The sequence below is a fragment of the Vitis riparia genome, chromosome 13 (genome assembly GCF_004353265.1).
Source record: "Vitis riparia cultivar Riparia Gloire de Montpellier isolate 1030 chromosome 13, EGFV_Vit.rip_1.0, whole genome shotgun sequence".
In the NCBI taxonomy this organism is placed as follows: Eukaryota; Viridiplantae; Streptophyta; class Magnoliopsida; order Vitales; family Vitaceae; genus Vitis; species Vitis riparia.
The window spans coordinates 10416293-10427403 of NC_048443.1; the positions used below are offsets into that span (position 1 = coordinate 10416293).

Here is an 11111-nt window from a genome sequence, read left to right on the forward strand (position 1 = left end):
AGAAGTCAAATTCCACTTTCAACACTTGATGTTAAACTGCTTCTGAAAGTCATCATTTCAATTCAGAGTATTCAAACACAATAGTCTTTTAAAATCAAGGTCCGTAAAGATAACACAACATAATATCACATCAAGAAAATAAACACAAAATCTAAATACAAACTCCCACTATACTGTCACATCATCAATGTGTACAACACCCATATGTGTGACGTGCTCATGATATACTTTGGGTGGCAAACCCTTAGTGAGCGGATCCGCAATCATGAAGTTTATGCTTATGTGTTCAACCAATACTTGAAGACTCTGAACTCTTTCTTTAACAACCAAGAACTTGATGTCAATGTGTTTGGACTTTGACGAACTTCGGTTGTTCTTAGAATACAATTCTACAGCTTTATTATCACAATTGATTCTTAATGGTTTATCAATCCCATCAACAATTCGCAATTGAGTGATAGAATTCCACAGCCATATCCCATGGTTTGATGCCTCGTAGCAAGCTATGAATTCTGCCTCCATGGTGCAAGAAGCAATAAGTGTTTGTTTAACACTTTTCCATGAAACTGCTTCTCCAGCCAACATGAAGATGTAGCCTGAAGTAGATCTCCTGCTGTCAAGACATCCCGTGAAATCGGAGTCCGAATATCCCACGATCTCTAAATGACTGGATCTACGATATGTGAGCATGTAATCTTTAGTTCTTTGTAAATATCGCATAACCCATTTTGCCTTTTTCCAGTGATCCATACCTGGGTTACTCAAATATCTGCCTAACATTCCAACACTATATGCAATATCCGGACGCGTACAAACTTGTGCATACATGAGACTTCCTACTGCCGAGGCATAGGGAAACCTTTCCATATCTTTCTTCTCGAGTTCATTTTTCGGACATTGGTGCAAACTAAATTTATCTCCTTTTGCCACAGGCGTGCCTCGTGGTGTACAATTGCTCATGCCAAATCTACTCAACACTTTATCGATGTAGGAATTTTGTGATAGCCCAAGTATACCTCTTGAATGATCCCTATAGATCTGTATACCCAGCATAAAAGAGGCATCACCAAGATCCTTCATGTCAAATTTACTAGATAGAAATCACTTGGTTTCATGCAAAAGTCCCACATCACTACTTGCAAGTAGAATATAATCAACATATAACACCAAGATAATGAATTTGCTCCCACTGAACTTGAGGTATATGCATTGATCAACGGTGTTCTCCTTAAAACCAAATGAAGTAATCACCTTATCAAACTTTCGATACCATTGTCGGGATGCTTGCTTTAAACCATATATAGACCTTTTTAATCTGCATACAAGCTGCTTTGAATCATTAGACTCAAAGTTCTCCGGTTGCACCATGTATATTGTCTCATCAATGTTGCCATTAAGAAATGCAGTTTTAACGTCCATTTGATGCAGCTCTAAATCATAATGAGCTACAAGTGCCATGATGATTCTAAAGGAGTCCTTTGACGAAACCGGTGAAAAGGTCTCCTTATAATCAATGCCTTCCTTTAGAGTGAAACCTTTTGCAACTAGGCGTGCCTTATACCTAACAATGTTGCCTTTTAAATCCCGTTTGGTCTTAAAAATCCATTTACAACCAATTGGTTTTACACCTTCAGGCAACTCTACCAGGTCCCAAACACCATTGTCTTTCATTGATTTCATCTCATCCTTCATGACTTCTATCCACTTTTCAGAGTCAGAACTTTGTTTGACTTGACTAACTAAAATTGGATCGTCTTCCAGACCCATGTCAAACTCATGTTCTTGGAGATATACAACATAATCATCTGAAATTGTACTTCTCCTTTCTCTAGTGGATCTTCTCAGTGGCACTTGTATTTGTAGTTCTTGAGGTTTTTGAGTTACTTCTTCATGAACTTGAACCGGTTCCATAATAGTAGGAGGAATCTCAGGTGTGTCTTCAATCTCTGTTATTGGCTGTACACTTTGGATAGTGTCATCAAACATAATATGACCATGTCTAGTTGTAATAATAGGAATACTAACAGATTCCTCTCTTCAAAGACCACCTTTCTTAATGGTTCTCTCTCACTTAACTCAACATCCTCAATGAACTTAGCATTGCCTGTTTCAAAGAAGGATCTTGTTGAGGGGTCATAAAACTTGAAACCTCTCGACCTTTCAGAATACCCTACAAAGTAGCAACTCACTGTTCTGGAGTCCAATTTCTTTTCGTTTGGCTTATAAGGCCTAGCCTCAGCTGGACAACCCCAAACATGCAAGTGCCTAATACTAGGTTTCTTGCTAGTCCATAACTCATATGGGGTTTTGGCTACTGCTTTTCTTGGGACTCTATTCAAAATGTAAACTGCAGTTTTGATGGCTTCGCCCCAAAGTGATTCCAGTAAGGTGGAATGACTTATCATACTTCTTACCATATCCTTAAGAGTACGGTTTCGCCTTTCTGCTGCACCATTTTGGCTCGGAGTCTCCAACATGGTTTACTAAGGAATGATACCACACTCCATCAAATATTCGGCGAATGGCCCTGAACGTTGTTCACCAGATCTATCATATCTACCATAATATTCACCTCCATGGTCAGATTTGACGACCTTTATTTTCTTGTTTAGTTGGTTCTCAACTTCAGCTTTGAAATTCTTGAACACATCCAATGACTGAGACTTTTCATGAATCAAATAAAGAAAGCCATAGCGCAAGTAATCGTCAATGAAAGTGATAAAATATTGTTGTCCATTCCAAGAAGGGGTAGGAAAAGGACCACAAATGTCCGTATGTATCAATTCCAAGACGTCATTGCACCTATTGGCATCCTTTTTCCTCATATTTGTTTGTTTATCCTTAATGCACTCTATACATACTTGAAAGTCTGAGAAATCAAGTGTATCAAGAATTCCTTCTTACACAAGCCTTTGAATACGTTGATTTGAAATATGACCCAAACGCCTGTGCCATAACATTGATGAATTCTCATTTATTAATTTTCACTTAATGCCATAATTACTTCAATGCAAGGTTTCATTTCCATTAGTGGACTTTATGTTCAATTTGTATAATTTGTCTGTTAGACTACCTATACCAATAACATTTGAATTTAGATAAAGACTAACCATTCCATTTCTAAATGAACAACAATATCCAAATTTGTCCAGACATGAAATAGAAATTAAATTCCTTCTAAACGACGGTACTACAAAAGTCTCTTCCAAATCCAAAGTACATCCAGAGTCTAACTATAATCTAAAAAAACCAATAGCCTTCACTGCAACCTTATTTCTATTTCCCACATAAACGTATCTTTCACCATCAGTTGGCATTCAGCTCCTTAGGCAACCCTGCATAGTGACACTTATGTGAGTAGTTGCACCCGTATCTATCCACCAAGTGTCAGTAGGCACTAAAGCTAAATTAATTTTTGAACAAACAAAGTTGAAAAGTGTACTTTTCTTTTCACGCCAAGTAGCGTATTTGGTACATGTCTTCTTCATATGACCAGCATTTTTGCAAAAGAAACAAGTGATCTCCTTATCTTGTTTCTTCTGCTTTGATATCCCAGAAACTGCAGTTTGTTTTCTTTTATTATCCCTCTTTCTTTTCTTGCTGGTACCAAATCCCTGAGATGTGGAAGCCAAGTGCGCACTTTCTATCTTCTCTTGTTTCAATCTCTCTTCCTCTTGTACACATTGAGCAATAAGCTCATTCAAAGTCCATTTTTTCTTTTGTGTATTGTAACTGATTTTGAATGGACTAAATTGTGTAGGCAGAGAGATCAAGACCAAGTGCACGAGTATGTCTTCCGACAACTCTAACTTTAGTGCCTTGAGTCTAGTCACAAGATTAGACATTTCCATAATGTACTCCCTTATATTCTCTTTCCCTTTATACCGCATGGAGACAAGCTTACTAAGAATAGTGTTTCTCTCAATCTTTTCGTTTGCAACGAATCGGTTTGCTATCTGGTCCAAGAATGCCTTGGATTGGGTTTCCTCAGGTGTTGCACCCCTTATAGCTTCTGGAATTGAGTGCTTCATTATCATTAGACTCATGTGATTGGATCGCTCCCATTTTTCCATAATAGACCTTTGCTCAGCAGTGCTAGCACTAGTAAGATCTGGAGGGCGATCCTCTCTTAATGCATAGTCTAAATCCATGCACCCAAGCACAATTATAACGTGCTCCTTCCATTTCTTGAAGTTTGTGTCATTAAGCACAGGAATGTTATTAACATTTGCAGATATAGAAGATGTTGAATTCATAATAATAAAGCTCACAATCAGTCATATAATCATCATATATACATGAATAAATAAACATCATATAAGATACCTAGCACAAACATTAATATTCAGTCTTTGGACAAAAAAATATTTACTTGTAATTGACATCCTTATACAAAATTAATTCATAAATATTGACAATAAAATCGAAACAATATATCTGTCTTTGGACTGACATACAATATACACGATAAACTTTATATGTCACATATTTATGACTACTTTATTTATTATCATATTAAAATAATCTTCCTTTGGGCCGATTATGTTAAATAATAATAATAAAATAACATGTTTACATATTATAAAATAAATAAATTATATATTATATGTTACTTTGGCAATAAATATATATAATTCATTTATTTTAAAACATTAAACATAAATACAACAAGAAATAATTCAATCAAATTTATTTATTTATTTATTTATGCATAATCTCATGTATATATATAACAATTGAAGCATAAAACATATATAAAAGCTTTTGTCTAATGGTTTAGGCATGGGCTTGATTTTAAGGCAACAACCAATGGTCATGGGTTCAAGCCAACCCACCCCCTTGGTTATTTTATTTTACTAACTGGTTTAAAAAAGCATCATAGTCAAATGAGTGGGCCTAGATTGAACCTAGGCCAGGGTTCGAATCCCCAAATTGCAAAGTAAATAATGATGTAGGGGCGTGCAATTTAGATGAAATATTACCCATATTTTATTATCATTATTCACATTGATCACTTTACATGTAGCACAAACATAAAATTTTCCCATAGCACGAATAGCAATTGTTAGATTTCTTTATTTTCCATTATCACCCAAGACACAAAAACAGGATATATGTATATCAAGCATTCAAAACATTCCTTTGATCTTTGCTTCTGGATAGGGTACCAACCTGAATCCATTTTTTATTTTGTTATTTTTATTGGCCCAGATTCTGTATTGTTTCCCCTGGATCTTTCGTTTTTTTTGTTTTTAAAGATTGTTTTTGGTGAAAATGGAACCGGAACCTCGCTCTGATACCAATTGTTAAATTTATATATTCTCCATTATCACCATACTCAGATACAAGAAATATGTATATATACGAATTCATTCAAACATGCCTTTGCTTTTGATTTTGGAACATACCCGAGTCCATTTTTCACTTTTGATGAGGATGTATGGATCTTCTAAGACTGTGGAGGGCACCACCTTTCCTCTAAATTCTCTCTAATGATGGGAGCGGGACAGAACAGGTTTTTTTTGTTTCAAAACGTTGTCATTATTCAAGGAACAGACACTGACACTTGGATTTATACCCTCCTGCCTTAGGGACCATACCCTTTGGCTATTGGGCCTCACGAGTCTTAGGCCCATCATCTAAGGCCCGTGACAGCGCTGGGCTCTACACATAGGTGGCCCATACTCTTGATCAAATAGAAATCGTATATATATGGATAGCTAAATCCTGAACAATGGTTAATATAATGTAGGCCCATATTTATTCTATCATGACAGCCAATAATTGGCTCATAAGCTGATGAGTTGGTTCTCCTTCAAGCTTTCTACAGTATACTTTAGGCACCTCCAGCGCAGTGAAGTGAATACCCAAGCTTTTTGGATTTCTCCTGGGACACCTGGAAGGCTGGCACATAAGGTTTGTCATCTGCACACCTGCCATGAGTGACAAACACATGTGGGTTCATCTCAAAACTCAATAAGAACAAAGAAATAGCTGAGCCAGTCTTTTGATTATAAATTAAGAATGGAGAAAAACTGTTATGTCAATCTTAAGAAGCTCAACCAGTATTTTTTTTTTATAGACAACAAGAACATGCAGTAAAGAGTGCCAAAAGAGGAGGGGGCACACCCTACAAATACCGAGAGAAGCTCAACCAGTATCCATGAAAGGTTTAAATAGCTCAGCCACAAATTTCGAATATGTGCATCCTCTTTGTTCTCTTTATTCTCTTCCCACAAAGATATTCCTTCGATTTTGTGAAACAGTCCTAGTTTTCTTTATGCCATTCTACTGTTGTTCCTATGAGAGGTAGTTTGGGCACACTTCAACAAATTTGTAAAATTTTAATGTTTCAAAACCTTGTTCATATCATTAATCTGATGTTCAAACTTAGGCTCATGGATTAAAAAAAAAAGAAAGAAAAACCTTCATTTGTTGTCCAAAGCAATTGAGTCAAAATAGGTGCATGGTGATATTTCTTTTATTGTTTCACACAAATTAAGAATATCCTAATCGTATGTTATTCTACGGTCATTTACATGCTATCATAATTTTGGAGTTTATTTAGGATTTGATTTTTGAAGAATTAGAAACATTGCTCAATGTTTTTAAAATAATTATCTTTGAAAATTTTGAAATGATAAACGCCTAATAAGTTTTTTTTTTCTTTTTTTTTTCCTATCATTAAAAATATTACCATTTTTGGTAGCACTCATTTAATGAAGTAACAAGTTTAAGTTTACATGGTTTGCTTATATCAGCTGTGAGCTTTGTTGGTGAAGTCACACCCAGTGTCCTTGGATGATCGGAATATGCTTCCTTATATCGACTTCTGTGGCAACATGTCCAGTGGAATAATGGGGTTGATGCTAAGGACACAAGCCTTTTGTTTCCTGTGTCTTTTAATTATTAATATGAAGCAATTTTCGGTTTTGTGTCTTACTGCAGTATATAAATTTTGTTCAACATATTTTACCACCTCCATCAACTGATTCCATTCTTGGACCCTCATAATCCACTTGGACTAATTCCCTCTTCCTAAGTGTGATTGAGTTTCACCTTATTCTAACACAAATAGGAAACTTGAACTGGGAAACCTATAGGTGATATAGATAAAAGCCCCAAAACCCAGCAAATCATAGGTGAAATGAGGTTCATAACAATAAAATTAGCAGGAAAGCACCATTAGTTTATGATGTAGTTGCAAGTCTAGCAGTAAATACCATGAGTCAGAAACTGACAAAGTTCTTCTCCTTCAAGCTTTCAACTGTATCCTTCAGACTCACCTCTAGAGGAGTGAAGTGAATGACTAAACTCTTTGCTTTCTCTTGGGATACCCGGGAGGATGGTGCATAAGGTTTGTCATCTGCGCATCTGCAACCAATCAAACACATGTGGATCCCATCTAAGAATTTTTTGCATGATACCAAGGCATAAATATTTAAGGGAAAACAAGATGGCAGATACTCTTCAATGTATCCAATGGAACAATAAGAAGTAATATCGTGTTGATCTCACTTGCTTCTAATGATGGCACTAACGAGCATTAGCAATAACAAATAGAAACTTACCTTTCAGGTAGAGGTAATCCAGGGTAGAGCTTGCGCAAAATCTTCAGTATCTCAGAATTGTGTAAATCCCTCTCTACTAAGCAGTATCTTCCACTAGCTTCTGGGATCTCATATGCTTGAATGTGTGCATTGGCAACATCTCTAACATTAACCCACCAGGATGATATATTGGGAAATGTTTGAGCTCCTGCAACAAACAAATTTCAAATGCTTGCATTTGAAGAATTCAGTATCTCGATATAAAGTCTGCAATGTGCTTGTGGATATTTTGATGTTTTGTCATTCATTTTCTTGGATATTTTCAAGTGATTAAACTAATCACATTGGTTATGCAGTTTATGAGGTTCAAAACTTGCTCTGCACTTAGATTAAGTGGGTTGTAAGAGAGGACCAATCACCCATCCTGGATTTATCGTGACCATGTCCCATTCTCCTTTGAAAGCACATACCATTGCTATCAAAAACTCAAATAATGACATTTGGTTAGAAATGGTTTCAGTACTACTACTTCTAGTACTACTACCAGTGCAAAAACCGGTAAAATATTTCATAAAACATGCAAAAAAGATGGTATGTGATAAGAAATAAGCTCAGATGCAAACCTTTGATTCCTTGCATAAAACTGGATCTGAAAGCCAACTCTCATCAATTAGCACCTCAGGAGTCAGAGGTTCTCCAGTGAATAAAACTGAAGCCAAAGACGATGTTACAACCACTCTTTTGACGGACGGAACTTTTGAACAGGACCTTAGGACATTGATGGTTCCCTTCAATGCAGGGTCAATCAATTATGCCTGAACACGAAAAAATGAAAAGAGAAATAAAAGTTAGCTCAATGTAAGTATAGAAATGGAAGTGGTGTAGGTTGAACCTGGGGGTTAATGGCTTCCAATGCAACAGGGGATGCAGTATGAAAAACACCATCACATCCATCAACTACAGAATCAAAAGACCCTTCTTCCAATAAGTCTGCTTTGAATAAATGAAGCCTTTCCTGAGCTCCATCGAGTGAAAGCAAGTGCTGTGTCTTCTTTGGATCATCTGTGGCATATATACATATAAATGTAAGCACAACCAGTGAGTTAAATGGAAGCATATATAAGTGAAAATGCCCTCGGAGGTTGAGATAGAGAACTGACTTGGGTCTCGAACGGTTGCTTTGACAGTGTAATGGTGTTGGAGCAGGAGCTTCACCAGCCATGAAGCTAAAAACCCAGAAGCTCCGGTCACGGACACCACCTTTCCTTCTCTACTCATCTCCCTTGACGTCTTACGAAACCTTCAAATCTATGTTATCCACTCGTACACTTGGTGTATATAGAGATAACATACAGAGAGAGTGACATGTACTATTCGAATGCGTGTGCGAATTAAAATGCAGGCGTGTGAGAATGAGTCAGCGTTTGGACCTCCTTGGTCACTGTCAGCTTCCCTCATCCCCTTGCTTTTACTCTCGGTTTTCATTCCACAAAGATGTCCATTTTCCTTTGACTTTACATTTTTTTGTTTTTTTGGATCATCTGCTTTTCACCATGCAAGGATGGAAAGTATACTTGCACCCAGATTTATTTTTTTTAAACCCCATAATTGTTGCATTTTTTAAAAAACACCCACATATGAACAAAAAAATACGTCTTAAGGGTAAGGTTTGGTTGATAATTTTGTTTCTAAGTTTGCGGTTTGAAAACTACTTCACTACCATCGAGTCTTATATCAACATCATTCAAGTTTAAGGCACAAAATTTGAAACTTAAGTAAACAAGTTGATGCTTAGAGATTTTAGAATTTTGTCCTACTATTCTGAATAGGAATTTGGTAATTGGTAAATTTCCAGTTACAATACGAATGTTTGTATCGTTTCCACTTTGAACCTTTCAGCTTGAGGTATGAAATGATCATAATGCCCTTGGAGTGAATTTGGGGTGTGGTAGGTTCACTACAATATATAAGAAATCACCAAGAGGGTGCACAACCCTGAGTCTATTAAAGAGATGGTTACATGCCCAGGAAACATCTCTTTCCCAGGGACAAATTTGTATGTATCTTTGGAGTTGTTATTGATTGGAATGATTCAAAAGTAGCAACTGGCCTTTGGGATTCTTCCATATTTCTAAATGCCCCATTTTCATGTCTTTCCAAGAAGCTAGCTTCCTACAATCCTAATGAAGGCGGAGATTTTGAGTTGCCCGAATCTGGAGTTCAAACTAAATGAATATTGTAAAGTGAAAAAGCAAAACATCACTTCTTGTGAATACTGGTATGTTGTTTGTTAGAGTTTGATAACTCAAATTCTATTTAGTCTTACCCAAAAAGCTCGTGATGCGACATATGTGGTGAAGAAAAATTTGTGAGATTTTTGGAGAGTCTGTCGTGGTAGCGGAGGGATCGGGCCAATAGAATTTAGGGTTATGATGTTTATTACTCTCCCCCCCCCCCCCCCCCCCCACACACACACACACACATATATTTGCAATTATGTATAAGATTAGGGCCAACATCAAACAAGATGATTAACTATGTAAAGGAAAAAAAAAAAGAAAAAAGAAAAAAGAAAAAGCTTTGAATTTTCTCATGGATTCTGAATAATTCATAAGAGCAACTCATCCATGGAATTCTTGTATGTTTTTAACTGTCTCCTCCTATATTTCGAACAGGCCTGCTTCCTCCCATGCTCTAAATTGTGGATCATGAGTTGCCAAAATTTGTGGTTTATGCTAAATGAGGTTTGTTTGATTCGAAAAACCAAGTGCACATCCTTTAATCTCCACCTTTTCACATCAATTTCTGAGAGGTTATCACCTGCCATAATTAAATACCTCCATATTTATGATTGTGAAAAACAAGTTCAGTTGTCGGAAGTCAAGAAGATGTGCAATAATGCATTTTGAATATCTTAATATACTGTAATACCCAAGCCTCCAAAAATCTCTAAGGCTCCTTTGCATGACTAGAGGGAATTCAGATACTACCTACCTCTCTAACATCACATTAGTTCTATACAAACCTCTTCTAGCATCTCAAATAAACAAAGAAAAGCAAGACTCTATCCCTTGACTCAGAGAAAGATAGAAGCAGTGGAGATATTTCAAGCTTCCTTTTAACTAGGAGGAATCCAAGACAGCAATACATTAAATTATGTGTTTTGACAAGGGGATAGAGAGATGGGAGAACCCAAGATGCTACTTTTTGATGTGGAGTGAAGAAGAAATGGAGAAACCATAGACTGTTTGGCTTGACTAAGAGAGAAAGAAGCAAAAGAATAGAGAGTATAATGAAAGAAAATGGTCTTAACTCTCAATTTCTCTTATTCTTTTATTGAAAAGGGTTGTTTCATTTGACGATGAAGAAAGGACAAAACCCCTTACACTTTGTTGCAATGTAGAGTAGAAGAATCTTTGTAACATATCTCTGTGGTGGGTGGGGGTTTGGGGGTTAATTAGTGATTTTGTTAAAATTTTCTAATGCTAAAGCTGTAAATACGTTTGAATTATTCCACTAGTTAAACAGAAATCAAGTACCTGGCTTCCATGTTTAGAATTA

At 36.4% G+C, this 11111-nt stretch overlaps 1 pseudogene; it reads right to left on the reverse strand.

Annotated features, from left to right (window-relative positions):
• Positions 1–5732: 5732 nt before the first annotated feature.
• On the reverse strand, positions 5733–8828 carry LOC117929205 (annotated as a pseudogene).
• Between the last annotated feature and the right edge of the window lie 2283 nt (positions 8829–11111).